Source organism: Vicugna pacos, chromosome 16, assembly GCF_048564905.1.
Source record: "Vicugna pacos chromosome 16, VicPac4, whole genome shotgun sequence".
Taxonomy (NCBI): Eukaryota; Metazoa; Chordata; class Mammalia; order Artiodactyla; family Camelidae; genus Vicugna; species Vicugna pacos.
Window position 1 is genome coordinate 8,976,189 of NC_133002.1, and position 25,465 is coordinate 9,001,653.

The following is a 25,465-nucleotide window of genomic DNA, read 5'->3' on the forward strand; positions in this document are numbered from 1 at the left end:
CAGAGCGCTCTCGGAATCCAGGTAAGTTACAGAGCCTGCTGTCTGAACCTCACGCGTACCTCACAGGTCTAGTGTCCATGCTGTAGCATCGTATCCAGGTAAAAGTGTCACAAGCCCTCTTTGTGAAGTAATTGGAATTATTGCTTTTATTTCAGCCAGAACACAAAGTGGAAAATGTAACCCAACTGGTCTAGAGATGAGACATTCTAGGATCACAAGTTTTAATTCCTCCGTTTATTGCTGACGGTTTAAATAGAGAGCCCTCTAGCGGGCCGTGATGGAATAACAGGAGCTGCTCTTGGGCTATTGAGAGAGAAGAGGGAGAGACTTCTGTCACCATTTGGGTGACCTCTAGACCAGAGCTTCTAGCTTCAAGAGAAGACTTGGCACTAGAACTCTTGACCCGTTCTCTTACTGTTTACAGATGGCCACCAGCCATGTCACACAACTGCAGTGGAAACCATTCACAGAAGCCAGTGTGAGCACCCACTCTGGACTTGTGCAACAGTGCAGCCCCACAGATGGAGTAAGAGGTAAGAGCTGATCAAAGTCAGATCAAAGACATGTGACCGAGGTGCCTGAAGGTGTTTTGGGCCTGCTGTAAAAGGAGGGGAGAGAGACGATCGATGGGAAAATTAGGGGTGTGTAGTCCAAATGGGAATTACCGTTAAAAGAGTTAGAGACAGCAGTAAGTCCCTCACGTTCAGTGATGCCTGGGCAGATTATCCCAGTAAGAGAAGAATGGTTATACTGGGGGGAGGGTATAGTTCACGTGGCAGAACGCATGCTTAGCATGCACAAGGTCCTGGGTTCAATCCCCATTACCGCCTCTAAAACAAATAAACCTAATTACCTCCCGCTTAAGGCCAAAAATTTAAATAATAATAATAATAATAATAATAATAATAATAATAATAATAATAATAATAATTAATAATAGTAGAATGTTTATCCCTTCCCACCCTCCGCCCCCTTGGCAACCACAAGTTTGTATTCTGTGTCTATGAGGCTATTTGTGTTTTGAATTGTAGAATAGATAAACAAGATTATACGGTACAGCACAGGGAAATATATACAAGATCTTATGGAAGCTCACAGAGAAAAACATGTGACAATGAATATATATATATGCTCATGTATAACTGAAAAACTGTGCTCTGCACTGGAATTTGACACAACATTGTAAAATAATTATAAATCAATAAAAAAATTTTAAAAAATAATTTAAAAATGAAAACTAAATTAAAAAAAACAAAAACAAACAAACAAACAAACAACAGAAAAAAGTAGAATGTTTATACCAGCCTGTCCTGGCAGATTAGGGTGGAATGACTGGAAGACTAGACTGAGTCCTTGACTCACATTCAGTCTTCGTAGTTTAATGTGGATCTCAAAGACCCCTTTTCCAATTGTCTGCTTACTGTCTTCACATACATGTCCCAATGTTACACTAATTTAAAACAATGTTTCTTCTCTCTAGCCTAATCTCAATCTTTTAATCTCCCTCAGTCGCTCCGTCTCTTCTGAAACTCAGTCTTCAAGATCTTTCAATCTTTATCTCACAAAGTTTCTCCAGAAAAGTTTCTAAGTGACCAATGCAAAAATTCTGAGAGTCTGTGATTTCCCACATTACCTTTCATGATCCATCCAAGAAGGCAAGTTCTGAGCTAAAGCTCCACCTCCCGCTTGGTGAGATAGTGACCAGCTGGGTTGTTGAGAGGTTGGTGGCAATAGGTGGTTTTTAATGGATCATATGTGTCTGTTTCTACCTTCTTAACTGTATTACATTAACCTTACTTAGGCTGCCTCCGATATTTGTGGAAAGCTGTGGGACACAGATAAACCGAATGTGTCTGACGTTTTAAGGATTCAGACTCTCTGTATCTGTCCTTCCTTTGTCATCCCACAGCCCCAACCCCAGACCAGGGTAGGCTTCTCATATTGAGGTGACAATAGTAATCCTCAAGTTGGTCCTTTGGTCTCTACATTTTAAGATTTATCTTTTGCTACACTGCTTTGTCCATGGTCTTAATCCTTTGGGTCTTCCTCCCAACTGGCCCTTGGTCTTAGTATATTTGGTTATCTGTCCCGCTTTTACTAATCCTTTTAAGCATATGGGCCTGGTGGAAACAGAGCGGTGAACCTACAATACCCTTTTCTGTCGTATCCTTGCAGATGGGTGGGGGCTTCCACATGGTACCTAGGTTCCTGGAGTGCTGGCCCAGCCGCACCCACTTAGGGGCCCAGGCTACTGACCTTTGCATTCAATCCTCCTCTTCTGTGATCTGCGGATGCCCAGTTACAGGTTACCTGGTCCAGGTTGGCAGAAACACTCTGACTAGGGCATATAAAGATGCACATGGAGGTAAAATGGACACTCTCAGGAGATGAGGAAACCAAAGTCAGAAGAGTTAGAGGCTGAGAGACCAGTGCTTAGTTGCTCTGAATGAAATTCAACTCCAGAAAGCACGCCGCTTCACCTGAAAACCTCAGCGCTGCTGGATACTTTCTTTCTCCCTCAGCCCTTGTGGTACTGAGCCCAGAAGCATGTTATGTTTCCTTGGTCCTCAATATCACTTCAAGGACATTCCCCTTGCTCCTTCATAAAAACCAGTTCTGAAACTCTTCATCGATTTCTGCCAACTACTACTTCCCTTTGTGGCAGTGATCTGCCGATCCTAGAATCACCTCCCCCGCCCATTCCTCAAAGAGTTTAGCTTCTAGATCACAGTCATTATTCCTGATATTATGATCGTCCCTTCTGGTAATTAAAACAAATCTTCCCCAGAGTCTGTCTTCTCAGCTTTTTGGCTTCTTCACATCCAGAGGTCTTTTCTTGTTACCCAACCTCAGTCACTCAGTCGCACAACCGAACCTAGATGTTACCCTTACCAACAGCTGAATCCACTAGGTGATACCCATTCCAGGCATCTTTCCCTATGGCTGCTCCCTCCCATCTTCCCAGCTGATACAATGTGTTACTGGAACTTACAGTCTGGCCTTACTGAGACCTACAGTCTATTGACCCAACAGTCATTTTGGGGTCCCCCTTATTTCTCTCCTTTCCAAGATTCAATTTCAGTATATTCAAGCATTATAATCACTTCTTTAATGCACCATTAGCTCCCTGATCCTTCTTTCATTTCATTAACAAAACCAGACTATGGTTTAATCCATATCCCCCTTACCCTCCACCTACAGCTGAATGTGGACAGTTAAAAAATCAAAACCGATGACTCATCACACTTCATATTTATGATCATTAATCTCAAGAACCCCTCGGGGTTGTCTGGCAATTTTACCACCTGTTCCTGTTTCAGTCACTCTCCTGTCTCCTGGACACTATTTGGTTCTTCTTCTGTCAGTTCAAAGAATCCCTCTTCTGCTCTCTTCATTCTCAGTGGTAGACCTTGATTCTGCCTTCCCTGAGGAAACTGAAGCAGAACTTCTGTACAGCGTGTGACAACAGTTAATTATACTGCATTGTATATTTGAAAGTTGTGAAGAGAGTAGATCTTAAAAGCTGTCATCCTAAAGGAAAGAACTGTAACTTTGTGTAGTGATAGATGTTAACTAGACTTCCGGTGGCGATCATTTTGCAATATATACAACTATTGAATCGTGTTGTACTATTGAAAGTAATATAATGTTTTATGTCAATTATATCCATTTTTTTTAAAAAGAGAACTTCCAATGACTCCTACCAGCTCATCTATCCATCTGCCAGCATCTGTGTCCATGTATTCTGTTTTCTCCTGTTACTACAGATGAACTATCCATATTCCTAGTAACGGCCAACCCTAAGTTTGTATAACAGGTCCCAGTAATCTCTTACCCACCCCAAATCCCATCCTAGCAGTTTCCCTTGTGTGTTACTCATTTTTATTTTTCTGCCAGGCCTTTCTCATTAGGACTCTGGCAAGCTGTTAGTTTCCCCATCTTAAAAATCCCCTGTATGAAGTCCATTTCCCATTACAGTTATCACCCCATTTCTCTCTTCCGTTCACAGTAAAGGACACAGTTTGAGGGGTAAGCAGCCAATTGAACAGTTAGAAAAAGGGGAAGAAAAAAATCAATAAAAGACTGGGGGGGTGATGAAAGAGTGAATATTAAAGTATAAGATAATATATTGGGGAAAACAAGACAGTTGACAGGATCAATAAAGTCAAAAATTGGTTTCTTGAGAAGACCAATAAAACTGAGAAACTTTTGGCAAGACTGATCAAGAATAAAAGGACAAAGGTGTGAATAAATGATGTTAGCAATGAAAGGAATCATACTGACAGCTGCTGAGGATATTGATAAATAAGAGAATATTGTAAATCTAAATGACAATAAATTTGATGAAATGTAAAAAAGTCCCAGATTTACTAGAACTAAATCTAGCTCAAGGAGAAATCGAAAACCTCAATAGTATTACAGCTATTAAGGAATTTTAGCAAGTAGTTAGAAATCTTCCTTCCAAAACAAACAAGCTAGCAAGCCAACAGCAACAAAAACTATGAGCACACATACACACAGACCTAGAAATTTTAGAGATGAGTTCTGCAAAGTATTCTAGGAAAAAAACATTCCAATCTTAGATAAGATCTTTCAAAAAAGCTAGCCCCTCAAAATGAGGAATAGTATCCAAATAACTCAACTGAGCAATTCTAACCCTCTAGACAAAACCACAGAAGGGTAGCTTAAGAAAAGAAAATTATAGGCCTCTCTCAATAATGTAGCAGAAAAAAATTGTAAGATATTAACAAATTGAACTCAGTGATGCATAAAATGACTCAGTAAGATATATCTCAAAAACACAAAGTTAGCTTAACTTTCAAAAATTCATGTAGAGGGTTCACATCTGAGGAAGAGAGAAGATGGTGGAGTAGAAGGACGCTTGTAGCTCACTCTCTCCCACAAATACACCAGGACTCACATCCACAGACCCACTCAGCCAACCAGAGCACCTGCAGAACTCCGACAGAACATCGCCCCCTTCCAAAGATAGAGATGCCAAAAATCTGGTAGGAGAAAAGGAAAAAAGAAAGAAGAAAAGGCAAAGCAGAGCTGGACGGGTCCCGTGGGGAGAGAGCGGCAAAGGACTGGCGCTCACTCGCTGGGTCTCCCTCTCCAACTGAGAGGCCAGCGGGACAGAGGGGGAGCCTCCAAGGCTTCTATCTGTACAGAGAAGCCCTTGACCGACAGAACTAAGTTAAACGGGCACAGAGGGTCCCTCTGACACCCAGCATGAGATGCGGGCCAGCAGCTGGGGGCAGGGCCAGGCTGCCCAAGCGGGGTTGGGGACGGGGAGGGGGGCACTGAGGCAGCCCCGGGGGACTGCAGGGGGCTGCGCGCCGTGCCTGTGGGTGCACAGGGCAGAGCAACCCGGGCCCTCCATAAAACAGCACGGCTGATGGGCCCTGGGGGGAAGGGTGCACACCCCCATCTCTGAAAACCCGCAGAAAGTTTTCAGGGGAAGAGAGGCGGGGCTCAGGCACAGCCGCCATACCCTCCGAAGCTTGGCATCCAGGCGGGGGCGGGGGCGCAACCTGCATCCGCACCGAAGGGCTCAGCAGCCGCAAAGGTCAGACGGAGACTTGCCTACAGCCCGAGGCACATCGGATCCTTCCGGCCCGGTCCCTCAGAGAACTTGCTCCCCCAACACAAACAAGGAGCTGGGTTCTGGCCCAGAGCAGGGACAGGGCTGTCCCTCGGTGCTCCCCGAGCCCGCCTGCGGAGCGCCGACCCGGGGCGGAGCGCGCAGCCGCACAGGCCAGCGGAGCCCCGGGCGCCGGAGAGGGCGGGCGGCCCCCCGCCTCGCGGGCAGGAACGCAGCCCGACCGCGCTGCTGGCAGGGGGCGCGGCCCGCCCTCCTACCCAGCCAGTCCCCGTGCTGGGAGGGGCGCGACCTGCTTGCCAACAGGCACTGGGAGCAGCACACACGAGGGCGCTAACAGAGGGCCTCTGGTAACGGCAAGCTGAGCTTCCAAAACAGGGTGAAGACAGAAAGACTTCACATTAAAAGCACACAGTCTCCAGGAGAACATCGACACCCCCCCACCTTTTTCTAAATCTGTTTTTATCTGTTTTATTTTCTGTTACCCTCTTAATCTTTACTTCTTAATTCATTTTTCTTTCTGTTGGGTTTTGATGTCCTCTTACTGATTATACACAGGTTTCAAACACATCTTTTCATCTTTTCCCCTTTTTTAAAAGGTTTTAAAAGGACGTCTCAACTCGATTGCTATTCTGCTTCAATGTGCTCTTCTATTATTCATTATACACTGTTTTCAAACCTTTTTTCTCCCTTCTTTTAAAAATTTTCTCCCTCTCTCTTTTTTTCTTCTTTTTTCCTAAGTCTTATTCCTACATAGGCATTAGATAGATAAACTCCTTAAGGACCACAATAGATAACTGATACTCCATAAATCACAGTGCCAGAGAGGTAGGAGCAAGATGAAGAAGCAGAGAAACCATTCTCAATTAAAAGAACAAGAGAAATCCCCTGAAAGAACAATCAATGAAATAGGCATCTATAGCCTACTAGATCAAGATTTCAAAAAAGGAGTGATCAAAGTGCTGAAGGAATTAAAAGAGATAGTGCTTAGAGAGATAAAATATGTCAAAAATGAAACTGAAGCTATAAAGAAGAGTCAAGTAGAATGGATAAACTCATTGACTGAGATGAACAATCTAAAAGCTGTGCAAAGCCGACTAGATAATGCAGAGGAACGAATTAGTGACCTAGAAGACAGGACAATAGAAAGCACCCAATCAGAAGAGCTACAAGATAAACAAATAAAAACAAATGAAAATAGCATAAGGGACCTATGGGGTAATATAAAGCGTGCCAATCTTTGCATAATAGGGGTCCTAGAAGGGGAAGAAAGATCAAAGGGGACTGAAAAGGTTTTTGAAGAAGGCATGACTGAAAACTTCCCAAACTTAAAGAAGGAATCAGATATCCAAATACAGGAAGCTCAGAGGGTCCCAAACAGGAAGAATCCAAATAGACCCACACCAAGACATATCAGAATCAAGATGGCCAGAGTCAAGGATAAAGAAATGATTCTAAAGGCAGCAAGAGAAAAGCAAAGAGTAAATTACAAGGGAACCCCCATAAGGCTCTCAGCTGATTTCTCTATACAAACACTACAGGCCAGAAGGGAGTGGCAAGATATATTCAAAGCCCTGAATGAAAAAAAGATGCAGCCTAGGATACTTTATCCAGCAAGGCTATCCTTTAGGATAGAAGGAGAAATAAAGAGTTTCACAGACAAAAAAAAAAAAGGTGCAGGAGTTTAGCAACACTAAACCCACGCTAAAAGAAATATTGAAAGGGCTATTCTAAATAGAAAAGCAGCAGGATGCTACAGAAATGAGAAACTCACAACTGGAAAGGTGATAACTCATGAATTACAAATAAAGAAAACACGAAATTATAAAAAGAAGACATACAAATCACTGAGAGTGGGAGAGGGAGGCAGGGAAATATAGAATTTTTTTCTTTTTTAAACTTTTTGTTCTTGGTAGGATGGGTTTGAGAGCACGTTACTATCAGTTTAATAAAAACAGTTATAGTAATAGGCTAATAGATTTACAAAAAATAGTAACCACAAGCAAAAAACTTACAAGGGAGTCACAAAGATTAAATAAAATCCATGATAACACAAAGGAAAATTACCAAACCACAAAAGGAAGAAGAAAGGAACAAAGAGGAAATACCAAATCAACTGCAAAGGTAAGTTCAAAATGACAATAAACACACATCTATCATTAATTACTATAAATGTTAATGGACTAAATGCTCCAGTCAAAAGACACAGAGTGGCAGACTGGATAATAAAGCAAGAACCTTCAATATGCTGCATACAAGAGACCCACTGAAGGGAGAAGGACACATATAGATAAACAGTGAAAGGATGGAAAAGGATATCCCATGCAAATGGACAAGCCAAAAAAGCAGGTGTTGCAGTACTGATTTCAGACAAAATAGACTTTAAAACAAAGGCCATAAAGAAAGATAAAGAAGGACACTTTATAATGATTAAAGAAGTGATACAAGATGAGTATATTACACTCGTTAATATATATATGCACCCAATATAGGAGCACCTAAGTACATAGAGCAATTGGTAACAGAGATAAAGGGGGATACTGATGGGAATACAACCATAGTTGGAGATTTTAACACCGCATTAACATCACTAGACAGATCTTCCAGACAGAAAATAAATAAGGCAACAGAGAAATTAAATAATACAATAGAAAAATTAGATTTGGTGGATATTTTCAGAGCATTACACCCCCCCAAAATAGGATATACATTCTTTTCAAATGCACATGGAACATTTTCCAGGACTGATCATGTACTTGGGCACAAAAGAAACCTCAAAAATTTTAAGAAGATAGAAATTATCTCAAGCATCTTTACTGACCACAATACCATGAAACTTCAAATCAACAACAGAGAAACATAGGAGAACAAAAGGAAAGCATGGAGATTAAACAGTATGTTATTAAAAAAAACAATGGGTCGATGAGGAAATCAAAGCTAAAATTAAAAAATACCTTGAGACAAATGACAATAAAAGCACAACCACTCAAAACCTATGGGACACAGCAAAGGCAGTGCTAAGAGGGAAGTTTATAGTGATAACAGGCCTTCCTCAAAAAAGAAGAACAATCTCAAATAAACATTTTAACCCACCAGCTGAATGAATTAGAAAAAGAAGAACAAAAAGCCCCAAAAGGCAGCAGAAGGAAGGAAATTATAAAGATTAGGGAGGAAATAAATACAATAGAGGTTAACAAGACCATAGAAAAAATCAACCAAACCAAAAGTAGGTGTTTTGAAAAAGTAAATAAAACCGATAAACCTCTGGCCAAACTCACAAAGAAGAAAAAAGAGAGAGCACAAATTAGAAAAATAAAAAAGGATAATGGAGAAATTACAACAAATAAAATAGAAATACAGAATATCATACGAGAATATTATGAAAAACTATATAGGACCAAACTGGATAACCTAGAGGAGATGGTCCGGTTTCTGGAAACATACTGTCCACCAAGACTGAATCAAGAAGAAACTGACCACTTGAACAAACCGATCACTAGGAATGAAATAGAAATAGCAATTAAAAACCTCCCTACAAATAAAAGTCCAGGACTGGATGGCTTCACCGGGGAATTCTACCAAACATGCAAAGAAGAACTCATACCAGTCCTTCTCAAACTCTTCCAGAAGATTGAAAAGGAGGGAATACTCCCAAACACATTCTATGAAGCCACCATCACCCTGATACCAAAACCAGGCAAAGACACTACAAAAAAAGAGAATTATAGGCCAATATCACTGATGAACATAGACACCAAAATCCTCACCAAAATATTAGCAAATAGAATCCAACAGCACATAAAAAAGATTATACATCATGACCAAGTGGGGTTCATCCCAGGGACACAAGGGTGGTTCAACATATGCAAATTAATCAATGTAATACATCACATCAACAAGAGAAAGGACAAAAACCACATGATCATCTCAATCAATGCAGAAAAAGCATTTGATAAAATTCAACACCCATTTATGATAAAAACTCTCACCAAAGTGGGTATAGAGGGAACATATCCCAACATCATAAAAGCTATATATGACAAACCCACAGCCAGCATAGTACTCAACGGTGAAAAACTCAAAAGCTTCCCACTAAAATCTGGGACAAGACAAGGATGCCCACTATCACCACTCCTATTCAACATAGTCCTGGAAGTCCTAGCCACAGCAATCAGGCAAGAGAGAGAAATAAAAGGGATCCAAATTGGAAAAGAAGAGGTAACTTCTTCTATATGCCAATGACATGTTACCATATATAGAGAACCCTAAAAGGTCCACACAAAAACTACTAGAGGTGATCAAAGAATTCAACAAGGTAGTGGGTTACAAGATTAATGTTCAAAAATCAGTGGCATTTCTTTACACTAATGATGAATCAACAGAAAAAGAAAGTAAAGAAACAATCCCCTTTAAAATAGCACCCAAAGTAATAAAATATCTGGGAATAAATCTAACCAAGGAGGTGAAAGAATTACACACAGAAAACTATAAACCATTGATGAAGGAAATTAAAGAAGACTTTAAAAAGTGGAAAGATATCCCATGCTCTTGGATTGGAAGAATCAATATTGTTAAAATGGTCACACTGCCCAAGGCAATCTACAGATTTAATGCAATCCCTATCCAATTACCCAGGACATATTTCACAGAACTAGAACAAATCATAATAAAATTTATATTTTATATAAGCCATCAAAGACCTAGAATTGCCAAAGCATTACTGAAGAGAAAGAAAGAGTCTGGAGGAATAACTCTCCCAGACTTCACACAATACTATAGAGCTACAGTCATCAAGGCAGCATGGTATTGGTAAAAAAACAGACATATAGACCAATTGAACAGAATAGAGAGCCCAGAAATGAACCCGGAAACTTTTGGTCAACGAGTCTTCGACAAAGGAGGCAAGAATATACAATGGAATAAAGAGTCTCTTCAGCAAATGGTGTTGGGAAAACTGGACAGCAGCATGTAAAACAATGAAGGTAGAACACTCCCTTACACCATACACAAAAATAAACTCAAAATGGATCAAAGACTTAAACATAAGACAAGATACAATAAACTTTCTAGAGGAAAATATAGGCAAAACATTATCTGACATACATCTGAAAAATGTTCTCCTAGAACAGTCTACAAAAGCAATAAAATAAAAGCAAGAATAAACAAATGGGACCTAATGAAACTTACAAGCTTCTGCACAACAAAGGAAACCATAAGTAAAACAAAAAGACAACCTACAGAATGGGAGAAAATTTTTGCAAATGAAACCGACAAAGGCTTGATCTCCAGAATATATAAGCAGCTCATATGACTCAATAAGACAAAAATAAACAACCCAATCCAAAAATGGGCAGAAGACCTAAACAAGCAATTCTCCAAAGAAGACATACAAATGATCAATAGGCACATGAAAAAATGCTCCATATCACTAATTATCAGAGAAATGCAAATCAAAATTACAACAAGATACCACCTCACACCAGTCAGAATGGCCATCATTCAAAAGTCCACAAATGACAAATGCTGGAGACGCTGTGGAGAAAAGGGAACACTCCTACACTGCTGGTGGGAAAGCACTTTGGTGCAGCCACTGTGGAAAACAGTATGGAGATTCCTCAAAAGACGAGGAATATACTTACTGTATGACCCAGGAATCCCACTCCTGGGCATATATCCAGAAGGAACCCTACCGCAGGATGACACCTGCACCCCAATGTTCATAGCAACACTATTTACAATAGTCAAGACATGGAAACAGCCTAAATGTCCATCAACAGGTGACTGGATAAAGAAGATGTGGTATATTTATACAATGGAATACTACTCAGCCATAAAAACCAACAACATAATGCAACTTGCAGCAACATGGTTGCTCCTGGAGAATGTCATTCTAAGTGAAGTAAGCCATAAAGACGAAGAAAAATACCATATGAGATTGCTCATATGTGGAATCTAAAAAAAAAAAAAAACCACACATGCACACAAAGCATAACTACAAAACAGAAATAGACTCATAGACATAGAATACAAACTTGTGGTTGCCAAGGGGGCAGGGGGGTGGGAAGAGATAGACTGGGATTTCAAAATTGTAGAATAGATAAACAAGATTATACTGTATAGCACAGGGAAATATATACAAAATCTTATGGTAGCTCACAGAGAAAAAAATGTGACAATGAATATATATATGTTCATATATAACTGAAAAATTGTGTACTACACTGGAATTGGATACACCATTGTAAAATGATTATAAATCAATGAAAATTGTTAAAAAAAAAGGAAGAAAGAAAGAAAGCACTGAGTACACCAGAAAGTGACACAATATGTAAACTGACTATATACTTCAATAAATATATATTATTAAAAATGAAAGCAAGCAAGCATTGGTGAACCAAGAAATGTCAACCCAGCAAAACTCAAAAGTGTTTTCAAATTTAAAAAATAATAATGAGGAAATTTACTTCTAAACTTACGCTTTAAAAAAAAGTCTGAGAATGTGCTCCAAACAACAAGGAAAATAACCCCATAAGACTTATCTGAGATGCAAGAATATAGTATCATGTCAGGAAATCAAAACAAACACTGCCAGATTACAATGATCATACCTTATAATTTGTAGAGTTATTACTTTTTTAACGGCGTTCGGGTTCCTCTCTCTCTCCCTGAAGACAACTATAAAGCTCTGGATTAAACGTACGGAGCAGCCCTTTAAGGGCTCTGAAAAGTAGTACAAACATGTGGGTTAGGGGGAAACACCAGAGTGCAAACTGGCAGGAAGTTTACCATTTTTATTCCCTCCAGTAGCCCCTAGGCTGACTTCAAGGCAGCCGAAGACCTGGACATGGAGATCAGCGTGGACAGAGGGAGCATGAGGGGAAGCTCCCAGGTCTGGCCTAGAGAGTGGGGAAGGGTTCCCATGGAAATGACAACAGTGGTAGCAGGGACCTGTAGGTACTTACAACTCTGAAGAAGGAGAACTTTCCTCTCCAATCAGAAGAGGTGTGGCCCCAAGAGGATGGGAGGGAAAAAAACCCCACGGATTATTTTCCTCTCTCATCTCTTGCTGCTTGAACCCAGTTGAGGGCACAATTGCAATATGTGCACAGCAGAGCAGGGTGAATGAAGCCCCAGCTTTCTAGCTGGCAGACCACAAAGGGAAAATCAAGGGAACCAGGAAGCACTGGAGATGTCGCAGACAGGGAAGAACTTAGGAAAGGAACCCCAAAATGTTGTTTATGGACTCCTGGGATCACTCCTGAACTGCACAAGCAATGATCAGTTGACAAACAGATTCAGAGAACTGAACAAGTCAACAGACAGAGAAGTGAATTAAGAGACAGGCTACCACCCGAGTTCCAGACTGGCCACTGGGTGGCACCCACATGGGACAGATCCCAATAGCACTGCAAAGGCTTGGAAAACAACTGGCATTGAAACCACAGCCACAGAGGGCTGACTGGAGCTTCTGACCTGAACCTACCCAGCTCAGTTGCCTGAGAAAACAAAAACACCAGCATACTCTATAGGACTTACAAAAAGATGGAGGCTCATACCGTAATATTCAACATACATAGGTGATACTCCAAAATTGCCCATATTATGAAGCAGCGGGAATCTCTCAGCTCACATGAGGAGAGACAGTGGGCGCCTCAGTGAAGGTGCTGGGACCGGTGCTGGGATTATTTGACAGAGACTTTAAAGGAGTGATTATAAAAGACTCCAACAAGTAAGGGCGAACACTGTTGAGAAGAAGGCAAGATAGAAAATCTTGGGGAATAAGCAGAAAATACAAAGAAGAACCCAATGAATATTTTAGAACTAAAAATAAGAATAGGTAAATTTTTTTTTTTAAATATGCTGAATGAACTCAACCACAGAATGGAACTGACACAGGAAAGATTCAGTGAATCTGAGTAAAGGAACTACGCAACTTAAACAACATAGAGGAAAAAGGCTTGGAAGAAAGTGTACAGAGCTTCAAGGACACGTAGGACAAAACTAAAAGGTCTAACACACATGTCATCAGAGCCAAAAAAGAACAGGAAACAGAGTGTGATACAGGGGTAAAAAAACCCTTTATTAAAAAGAAATAATGGTTAAAAGCTTCTCAAATTTTGTAAAAGACAAACACCTACAGACTTAAAAAGCTCAGCAAGTCACCAACAGGATAAAAAACAAACAAACAAAGACTCATCACCCAGGCACATCACAGCCAAACCAATGAAAACTAAACACAAAGAGAAAAATCTTCAAAGCAGCCAGGGAAAAGCCACGTTTCCTGTAGAGAAACAATAATTCAAATCACTGTGGCTTCTCATCAGAAACAATGGGGGCCAGAATAAAGCGGGATAATATTCTTTTAAGTGCTGAGGGGGAAAAAAAACTGTTAATTCAGAATTCTATGTCCAGCAAAAGTACCCTGGAGGAATGATGATAAAATAAAGACATTATCAGATGAAGGAAAGCTAAGAGAATCCATCACCAGCAGACCTGCTCCAAAAGACCGGTAACAAGAAGTTATTCAAACATAAGAGAAATGATATGAGCAGGAAACTTAAACCGCTGGGAATAAAGGAAGAACTACAGAAGTTTTAAAGATCCTTTCCTCATGAATTATTAAATATACTTGACGGTTGACAGGAAATATTATACATGACATTAGTAATGGGCGTTAATACGTACAGACATGATAGAACAGGCTGACTTCTGATTCCATCTGCTCCCCGCTCTGCAAACAACTGCCTCTCCCTCTGCTCAGCAAGTCTTTTCTCGGCCACGTGGCTTCTGCTTTTTGGAATTGTTTCCTTTGGCCATCTTGGCCTCTCCGGCTCCCTCCATCTTGGCTGCTGTGGCTCACCGCCCAATTCTCTGTGTTTTCCACACCACCACCACACACACACACACGCTCACACTCACACACACTCACATCGTAGAGACTGGCCCTGCTCCTTCTGGTTGGAACAGCGGCTCCACTCAGGTATACCTCTTCGGCTGCCAGACAGCTAACGACTTGTCTGTTGGGGTACCTGCGGCTGAACAGCAGTTTCATTTTGTGTAAAGCAAGGTCACCCATAGCTTCCCCCCAACAAGGGCTGCGGCTGGGGCGTGTTTCCTTCCAAGGGGGTGGCAGGCAGGAGCGCTGCCGTGGGGGGTGCAGCCTCACTAAGCTGTCAGCCTGAGAGCCAGGCCACACCCCGGCACCCCTCTAGGGCTTTGTATGGTCTGATCCTTCTTCCTGGAATGTCTTTTCTCTCCTCTTGCCTAGAAAACGTTAAAACTCAGCACAAGGCCTGAGCAAGTCACTCCCTCTCCCCCCGAGTCCTTGTTGCCCTTACATCCAACTTCTAGTCAAGCTTGTAAGATGCTGCTGGACACTCTGGCCTTGCATTTGTCTCCCCAGCCAGACAGCAAGCTCCCAAGGGAGGGGGACAGGAGACGTTCATTGTTGCATTCCCACTACCAGACACGTTCATTTATGCATTCTGTCATTCGTTCAACAAAGATTAATGACACACCCACTGTGCATCAGTCACTGTACCGGGCACCGGGCTGCAGCTGTGAACAACGCAGGTAGCGTCTCCGCCCCCTTGGAGATGCACGTGGGCTGCGCCGTCTGGCCCATCGCAAATGTTCAGTAACTTAAATTTACACTGGGCTGCACGTGCTTATACTTCCTCTACCAAGGATTCCTTTGGCCTTTCCTAGACATCAAAGCTCCTACATGTGCAACGCAGCGGACAGTTAAGTGGGCCACGAAGTATTCTGGTATAATCCCAAGGGGCACCTCAAACTTGATTCGTCAAAAACCAAGTTGATCCTATTTCCCAATCCTTCTGCTCCTTGTATATCCTACATCTCAGTAAATGACGTCATCACACACCGAGTTGCCCCAGCCGAGAACCTGGGAGTCACACGGGATCCCGCGCTCTGTCTCTCTCACCAGCAGCTGCAAGTCTTGATGACTCCACTTCCTCAGCATCGCCTTCACCCCCCTACCCGACCTCCATTCCTGCTAACCCTGCCTTGTTGCTGGCCCTTATCACCTCTCACCAGCTCTGCGAAGAACTCTTCTCGCGGGCCTCCTGTTTCCTTTGCAACCATATCACTTACCTCCTCCCGGCCCCAACCTCATGAATTCCCCTGAAATGTCCCCAGCTCCCTGAAACTCTTGCTGCCTAAGTGCCCAGAATGCCAACCCTCGCCCCGACTCTCCCGTTCCCACCAGCCTGGCAGATGCCTACTCAGGTTTCAGGACTCAGTTTAAGTTGCTCCCCCGAGAAGACTTTTCTGTCTCCCCAAGGTAAGCCAACCCCTCCCTGCGTTAGGCTGCACACGCTGTACAGGACTCGTCTGCAGAGCAACGTGCGGGTACACTCACTTTTAAATCTTTTTGTTTCCCTCGCCAGACTAGAGGCTCCTTCAGGGCAAAACCTCTGTATTCTAGGTACCTGGTGTATAATAGGTGCTCAATAAACACTTTTTGAGTGAATCTAATAAATAAACACAATACTTTCTTAACTTTATCCTTCTTTTTCTGTGAAAAAAGCAACCAGGCCTTCCACCAGCTGCTTCTTTGAGAACCTGAAGACATGAATGAAGTCCTTCATGGTTTGCCTGCCGTACAGAGCTGAGAGAGCCAGTTCCACCAAATCTCCCAACCCTAAGGACCATCTGGGCCCTCACACACTCGCCTCCTGACCACACCTGCAGGGGGCCTCCATCCTGGGTCCCACCATAGACAGGTAGGCGTGTGATCTTTACTCAGTCTCACGCTCTAATCCTTCATTCCCAAACACCCATTCGCACCTCTCTTTCAATCTCTTCCCTTTGTCCTTGGCCACAATTTTGTTCCTCATCTCTTCCCGTAATAGCCCTCTTCTTTATCCCCCAACTTTATCTTCTTTGTCTCCACATCATCGACCTAACCATCCTATCCCTAAGCATAATCATTGCACGTGAAAGCTACTGAGCATCTACGATGCCCAGGCCCTGTGTCAGGCCCTGAGGGTAAACAGGGGAATGAAGCATCGTCTCTGTGCACGGGAAACTCAGGGAGGCCAAACATGCATCTGAAGAGATAATAGGGAAATACCGGTCTAGGCTGTCATTAACCAGTGTCCTCGGGCTGTGGAAGGGACAGTACCACGGACAGTGGAGAGGATCAGAAAATTCCCCTTGGAGGAGACAGGCTTGACTTGGTTTTGAACTAGGAAGAAAAGTTCTTGGACATGTTCAGGAAAATGCAATCAGAATTTCACACTGAGTTAGTCACGTGAGCAAAGATCCAGGAGTCAACAGGTACAAGGGGTTTTAAGAGAACAATAATTAAAATTGTTGGGGCTGGAATGGAAAGGAGGTGTAGAGAAGTCATGGAGATGAGACTGGAAAGATCGTTTGGGGCGAGACTGTGAGAGGCATAATCGCCAGGCTGAGGCGCTGGGACAGTGGCAGGGAAGCAAGAAGGTCAGGGGTTCTATGTTGAGAGGGAGGAGAAAATTAAGACGTAAATCATACTTTATAAAGGATGACATGGCAGCTACGGGGACGTGGATCAGAGCAGGGAGAGGCTGTGGCAGGATGACTGTCATGGTGTAGGTGGTGAAAATAGAAACTGAAAACATGGGGTAGAGGAGAAGGATGCAGTAGGAGGAACAATCAGACCAAAGCCAGGGCTTTGAGCACATGATTCTAGGGTCTATAAATGACAAAAACCAGGAAAGCTGAAAGCGGGAGCCCTTTTGAGACACGTGGCTGACTGTGACCGTAGACAAGGTCCAAGTGCGAGGTGGAGGGTAAGAGATCGAGGGACAGACATCCCGCAGGTGGTAGGTAACACGGACTTGGAACTCGTGAGACAAGTCAGGTGTTGAAGAGGCGACTGGGGAGTCATCTGCTTGGAAGGGATCTTCAGGAGCAAAGAAGCTAGTGGGAAGAGCAGAAAGCCAAGGACTGAGCCTTGAGGTCCACCTCCTCTTAGGAGTGAGGAAGCAAAACAAGAAAGCTCGTGTGGGGGTTAGAAGGGGAACCAGCCCAGGGACGAAGAAGCCGATGGCAGAGAAAGATTCTAGGCTTAGGGAGGGAGCTGCTGCCCGGTGTGAATGTAATTTCATAGTATCCATGTTTTGTACGCATTACAAACAGTGTCAAAGGCCATACCCCAAATTATTAGGACCAGTTACCTCTCCAAAATGAAAAAGAATGCAAGAATTTCCCTTCTGTTAGGCGTGAATTTTGACAATTAATTGCCATTACCTATATAATTACCACTCACTCCCACACTCGCCAAAGGACAGTGAGAAAAGCACTTTTCTCTCCCATATCTTTCTGTCTTTCCAGCCATTCCTCTTAGCTTCTCAGCCAGTGTCCTCACCTCTCCCCAGCACAGATCTCCCCACTCCAGCCTCTACACTCTACTCTCATTTCCTCAACGCGTTGATTAGCTACTCTTTGCAGGGGGAGGGTAAATGGTCCCGGGGAGTAAACATAAAAAGAGAGCTCGCTTCTGCCTCTAAGTTGTGCTTATGGTGGTCCCCTTCCAGTTGCTGCCCAGCTACTTGTTGTTTCCATCTTTAATGATCGCTCTACAGGAAGCCCTCCAAGACGACAACTGTCTGGCTTTGACTGCAGCTTTACTCTCATCTCCCACATCTTGATATTTACTAGCCATAATAAGAACAATCGTACGGTGACATCTCACCTCTGGATGATGCGAGAGTTTCAACACAGCACTCCCACGTGCGCTATTTCATTTGAGCCTCAGGAAGTAGGCGTGACACATGTTCCCCATGTGACAAATGAAGAAACTAAGGCTCAAGTACACAGCCTGCAAGTGGTAAAACAGGAATGACACTGCAGAATTTCTCAGTCCCCGTTCAGTGCTTTCTATGTAACAGCTCATTGTTTATACAGTGTTACTTCTTTCGTATTATCATGTCTTCTTGGCTATGTGCCTTCATCTTTTTACTCAGGTGGTAAAAGTAATAATAATAAATGACAGTACATGAAGACGAGGACTCCATCTTCTCATGTGACTGAAGCTTTGTTCTCAGACTGAAGCACTACCATTTTTATTATAACTTTAGCTCTTTTATGCCTTGTTGGTTTTACACACACAGCCCATGTGTAATGACCAAATCCTAGAATCGTTCCTATTTCAGTGTCTCCTAAATTCCCTCCTCCATTCTCACCACTAAACCCACCTCTTCTTTCTTCAAAAAATGGGTTTATTCAAAGGGGGGTTATTATATTTGTGAGAGGAGGGTAATTATTTTCTCAGATTTCTATGCTAAAAAGAATCATAAAGAAAATAATATACATAAAGCTGAAGATTTGGTAACTACCATACGATGTGCCCTCCTGACATTAAAAAACATAAACCCAGAAATTATGCAAAAAACAATTTTCAAACACTGGAAAACAGGTAAGTGCAGGGCTGTGAAGGGAAACCAATGAGATGGCATCTATGACTGCCCAGCCTTCCTGCCCAGAGGAAATGTCTAGACTGCAGCACAGGTCGGGCAATCTCAAAAGAGCTCCACTGAATTGAGAAAGCAGAGATCAGAGCTCAGGGAGGCTCGGGCAGAATCAGGGGGCAGAACACCAGAAAGGAGGGATACACACAGAGAAGGAGCTTGAGAAATTCACACGGGTGGGCTCAACACCAGTCAGACCAAGGGTGAAGGTCCATGAGGCCAGGCAAATACCTGCCAGAAAGAGAACCGTTCCTCGTGGATTTGTGAGTCTAAAGTTCCCTGGACTCACACAGGGTGGAAATTCTTCAAGTGCCCATCCGCCCGCATGGAGACCTCATTCAATTCAATACATGGGGTGTTTAGCAAGGAGCCCAGGCAAGCCTCGGACAGCACTGGGGCTAAGTGAGCCTTGAGTACAGGCTGCTCTATGTTCTCAAGTAAATTAACCATGTGCCAGAATAAATTCCAACACTCTTTAAAGGGATACAATTGTTAAAAACAAGACAACAGACCCAAAATGGAGCTGCTTAGTCTAAGGCCCATGTCACCAAGCTGAGACTTCATTATTACAGTTTCGGCTTCCTCAGCAATGGAACTGAAGCAGTCAGTCTAGAATCACATGATCAGCGTGAGTTGGGTCACCTGCCTGAAAGACCCGTGCCATCCCCTCAAGGAAAGTAACTTTGCAATAACCAACCCACTTTTTCACCTAGTATAACTCCCCTGTCCCTGCTCCTTTCTGCCTATATACGTGTTTCATTTTGTACAGCTCCCCGGAGCTCCCTTCTGTCTGGTAGACTAGTTGTTACCTGATTTGGATAGATTTTTGCCAGAATAAACTGTGAAAAATTAAATATGCATCAGTTCATCTTTGCATATTAACAAAATCAAGCATTGAAGGACACAAAAGTCACAATATCTGGCATCCAGTCAAAAATTACCAGCTCTGCACTGGAATTCGACACAACATTGTAAAATGATTATTAATCAATACAAAATGTTTAAAAAAAAAAAAAAGCATGGTGGGAAGGACAGGAAACCACCGAAATGAAAAAAGAGAACAGGCTTGCAGACATAGTAAACAGTCTTATAGTTACCGGGGAAAGGGGGTGGGAATGGAAAAATTTGGAAGTGTGAGATTTGCAAATGTTAACCACTATGTATAAAAATAGATAAAAAACAAGTTTCTTCCACATAGTACAGGGAACTATATTCAGTATCTTGTAATAACCTTTAATAAATAAGAGCATGAAAACAAATATATGTATGTGTATGCATGACAGGGGACATTGTGCTGTGCACCAGAAACTGACACACTGTAACTGACTATACCTCAATAAAAATAAATACATAAATAAATAAATAAAGTAGAAAAACAAACAAAAAAACAAAAACAAAAAAAAAATAAAATTACTAACAGTGCAAAGAAGCAAGGAAATGTGACTCATAAGCAGAAGAAAATCCAGTCAATAGAAACAGACCAGATATATCAGAGATGATGCAATTGACAAAGGCTGTAAAACAGCTATTACAAGTAGTATAATAAAATAATACAGACAGAAATGAAAGAGATAAAAATAATCAAGTGGAAAATCTAGAGATGATAAATACAACAGCTACAATAAACATTTCACTGGATGCAAATAACCGGAGGTGAGAGTGTAGGTCAGTGAACTTCAAGACGGCAGTTTCAACTGTCCCCAGTGAGGCACAGAGGTAAAAGGTAATCATTTACTGTATGAAAAGTTAAGCTTTCTGGAATATAGTAAATATTTTTAAAACTAGGATGGGAAATATATTGGCAATAAATATACAAACATTGTCTGTTTATATAAGAAATGTTGCAGGTTGGTAAGAAAAGTCTTAAGATCCCAAAGATTTGTGCATTAAAAAAAGTACCGATCACTCACTTGGGATGAAATAAAATTAGAAACAAATGTAGTGAATCATGTTCCCCCTCACCAATAATCAAATAAATGCAGGGAAAACCACCAAGGTACAAATTTACGGCTATGAATTTAATTAAAAATTTAAAACACTCCAAACCTCATACCATTTGCCAGGACGTATTTCAAAAAAGTGAAACAGTTCAATGTGAAAATGGAAATCATGAAAGCCTTCCCAGCTGACTCAAAATCTAGAACCCTTACAAGCAAAGATTGGCAAGACACATAACAAACTGGAGATAAATCTTTGCCCTTCAGATCACAAAGGGCTAATTTCCCTAAGATTGAAAGAACTCCTATTAACAAGAAAAAGAGAGAGATTATCCACCCAACGGATACATGGCAAAAGACATGCCCAGAAAACAGGACCACAAATGGCTGTTACACACACATGAAAAGGGATTCAGTCTCACTCATCCTAAGACAAAAGCAAATGGCCAGAAAGAGAAAGAAAAATGCCATACAATATCACCTGTATGTGCAATCTTTAAAAAAGGACACAAATGAACTTATCTACAAAATAGAAACAGACTCACAGACGTAGAGAACAAACTTACAGTTATCGGGGGGAGACGGGCTGTGAAGGGATAAGTTGGTCCCATGAACTTCTAATTTGGGTAGTCAAGGAATTTTATGTAACTTATCTTTCTTACATTTACAGCCATTAAACTCCCTATTAAACATTTTCTATTTTCAGTTTATTCATTTGTAAGGTCACAAGTGTATGAACCGTATGAACTAGATACAGTCACACTGAATCTTCATTCACGAGAAGAAGGGCTTATTTCCCCATTTTCATCATAGTTTCCAAAGTGCTTTGATGGGATGATTTCAGTTCTTCTTCCAAGAAGATTGGCTAAACTTCCCTTGAAAATTATACCTTCATCAAGTGTCTGATGTTCCATTTAGTCACAAATGAGAAAAATATTTTAACATGGCCGCCGTTCTTTGTGAGAGCTTTGTGGGTGGGAGTCAGCATCATTTAAGGAAAAGACATATATTCCTTTGTCCTTCTGTGCCCCGTCCAGAAAGGCAGGGCCTGTCCAAGCACTTGGAATTGTATCATTTATATCCCATCTCTCCTCTCCTGATAAGAAGGCTGTGTGCAGAGATGCCTAGAACTAAACTACCTGTTCAGCTTGAGCTAGGATGAAACTTTCTATTTATTTTCCTGTTTCAAGTCAGCTTTCCAGCTTTCCAGTTTTTCCTATAATCTGACTCTTTGTCCAATGAAGAACAAAACTAAGAAATCAGAACTTGGTTGAAAATGTACACACTAATATTGCATACGTACATTTTTTCTTTCATGGTCAGTGATGACTGGTAACAATATCCACTTTTTTGTATTTTTATGTAATAAGGTTGAAGATGCTTTAATATCTTATTGTATTTGATGTTCCTAACTATTTTTACTTTAAATATTCAAAATTCATCCAGAAAATATTTCAGTGTTGTCTTTATGCTTGGGGTTCTGCATAAGAATTCATTTGAAAATGATTTCTACTGCCTTAAAAGTTTAAAACCATTACTTTAGAACATTTCCTTTTTCTGCTATAAAAGTACCATATTCCCATTAAAAATATTTAGGAAATATAAAAGCGTTAAACCATGCCAGCTATCCCGGCTATACATCTATGCACAAGCACCGATAATATCCGGTGTTTCCTTTCTGTTTTTTTTTTAAATTTTCTCCCCTGTGTATGTTCTAAAAAATATTTTTGTAATAATATTGTGTAAGAAATTTGGCCATGGCTTAATGTTATATCATCTGTATTATTTTCACAGTACTATTACATCTCTGGTAAAGAATATTAAAAATAGTTTTTCTCACAAAAAATAAAAACCCCCAAACAAAAACAAAAAATCAAATGGAAAGACACCAAGGCACCATCTTCCATCAGACTGGTAAAAATCTAATCACAACAGCGGTAATGCAAGTAGGGGACACTCTTGCTGTGTTCCATTCACTGTCCTAGGGTGCTTTAGACACATGTACCCACAGGTTTAATAACACACGCTTTTGTGTGTAATAGGATGATAGGGTCATCACAGTCTCGTACATTGCTGGGGGAATGTGACCTGGATAGAACCCCTGTGAAGGGCAGTTTGGTAATATTTTGTAAGGTCACAAATGTATCAACCCTTTGAACCAGCAGTCATGTGTCTGAGAATTCATTACTCAAATCAACTTGCACACAGGCAAAATAAGGGGGGCAGAAGGTTAATCATCTCCTCATTGTTCACTTTAGTAAAAGTTTGGGAAAAAAATCAAAATACCCATCAGCAGATGACTGGCTACATACAGTAGTGTAAAATCATTCAGTGGAATACTTTGCAGCTTTGAAAAGAGTGAGGAAGTTCTCTGTGCTGATATAGAAAGATTTCCAAGATACAAAGTAAAAAGGCGAGATTAAGAACAGTGTGTTTAGTATGCCCTCTTTATGTTTTTTATTATTATTATTTTTTAGGAAAGATACTGGGGATTGAACCCAGGACCTTGTGTATGCTGAGCATGAGCTCTACCATCCAGTTATTACCCTCTCCTAGTATGCTCTCTTCACGTGCACTCATTTTGCTGGCCTGTTCAGGGCAAACTCTAAAAAGGATTCATGAGAAGAGAATACTATGATCTCCGAAAAAGACGTGCATGGGAATTGGAAAGATGGGGACAGGAAGAAAAAGGGTTTTCATTCTGTACCTTTCTATTTATTCTAGAAAACTGGAGTGAAACTAGTATATTTATAAGATCTTGGAGACAGTATTATGATCCAATATGACGGGGAACAATTTGCTGTTCAATATCTAGAAACGTAAAAATATCCATGACCTTTTCCCCATTCATCCTTCTCCCAGATACCTACTCTCCAGAAAGAGTTTTATAGAAGGGAAGATTTGCAAAATGGATGTTTTTGAAACACTAAAAATCACTGCCACCAAATGTAATATTCAGAGTGGCTGAGTTAATCATTGTACTCTACGAAATGGAATCAACAAATGCAAACGATGGCTATAAAAACCACATGGCTCTTCCCAACACCCAGATCTTGGTTTCTAAATACTATCCTCGGAGCAGAGAAATCAGGGCTCTTGCAGGAAATGGCTGACTCTAGGGCTGGGGCAGAGGAAATACAGAGGAGCCGGGTGCATCTCGTAGTGCCACAAGTAAGGCAGTGCTGGAAAAACAAAAGGATGGAGCATGTCATCGGGACACAGGGGCCGAAGCTGAAGGAGCTACCAGTGGCCAAATCCGGAACATGTGAGCAACAAAACAAACACTGTAGTATTGGACTACAACCCAAAGTATAACACAAGTATACAGACTGATCTAAACAAATGAGTCCATCAATCAATAAATGGGGACAAGAAATCAATGTTCCTTACAGAATTCCAAGGAATTTATGAAGATAGCAGCCCTGTCCAGGCAGAGGAGCAGTTTCCTTCACCTCTTTTGAGTGTGGACTGCACTCAGTGAACTCACTCCCAAAGGACAGAGGTAGGAAAGGGACAAACAGTAACTCCGCTGTACGTGGAGAAGCCTGGCCAACACGGCCTTCACCAAGTGACCGAGGTTCACATCACCAGGAATGTCACGTGGATCTCAGGCACCACCCCCCTGCCCCATACAATGGGATGGCAAGGGTACATCACCTCTGTGGCATTCTTTCCAGAAACACACAACCCCGTTCTAACTATAAGAAAAGCATCAGACAAACCCAGTCTGAGGGACACTCTACAAAACACTTGACCAGTACTGCCCCAAACTGTCAAGGTCATGAAAAGTAAGGAACCAGTGAGAACCTGTCACAGAGCCTAAGGAGACATAACGACTAAATGCACTGCAGGGCAGCCAGTATTCGCTTCCTCTTCTCCTTCCTTCATCTTCCCTTTCCCCCAAAATATATCCCCCAGATATATTTTTGTCATCCTTTTTCATTTAATATTGCATTGTAAGCATTTTCCATGTTGCTAATAGGTTTTCTCTTTTGAGGGGGGAGGTAATTCGGTTTTATTTATTTTAATGGAGGTGCTGGGGATTGAACCCAGGACCTTGTGCGTGCTAGGCACCTACTCTACCACTGAGCTATACCCTCCCCCCGCTAATATGATGTCTTAATACACTTTTTGTTGTGGAATCATGTCCGATTTACAGAGAATCTGCAAAGACAGTGGGGAGAGTTTTCCCACTTTCCTCACCCAGTTTGTTTCTCCCATGTCATCATCCTCCTTTACTGTGGTCCATTTGTCTGCACTAAGAAACCACCCTTTGTGCATTAGTATCAAGTACACTCCAGAATTCATTTGGATTTTACCCATTTCCCCATTAATATTCTTTTAAAATTTCAGGATCCGACCCAGGACACTACAGTGCATTTAGTTGTTGGACTGCCAATCTTTGCTTTTAAAAGGGGTTCTAGATTTTATTTATTTACTTTTTATTTTTT

At 41.6% G+C, this 25,465-nt stretch overlaps 1 long non-coding RNA gene across 1 annotated transcript; it reads left to right on the plus strand.

Moving 5' to 3' along the window:
* Positions 1-114: 114 nt before the first annotated feature.
* Positions 115-18,578, plus strand: LOC140686280 (uncharacterized). Its single transcript, XR_012059983.1, has 3 exons — positions 115-533; positions 16,152-16,347; positions 18,145-18,578. It is a non-coding gene; the product is annotated as an uncharacterized lncRNA (long non-coding RNA).
* The last annotated feature ends 6,887 nt before the right edge of the window (positions 18,579-25,465 follow it).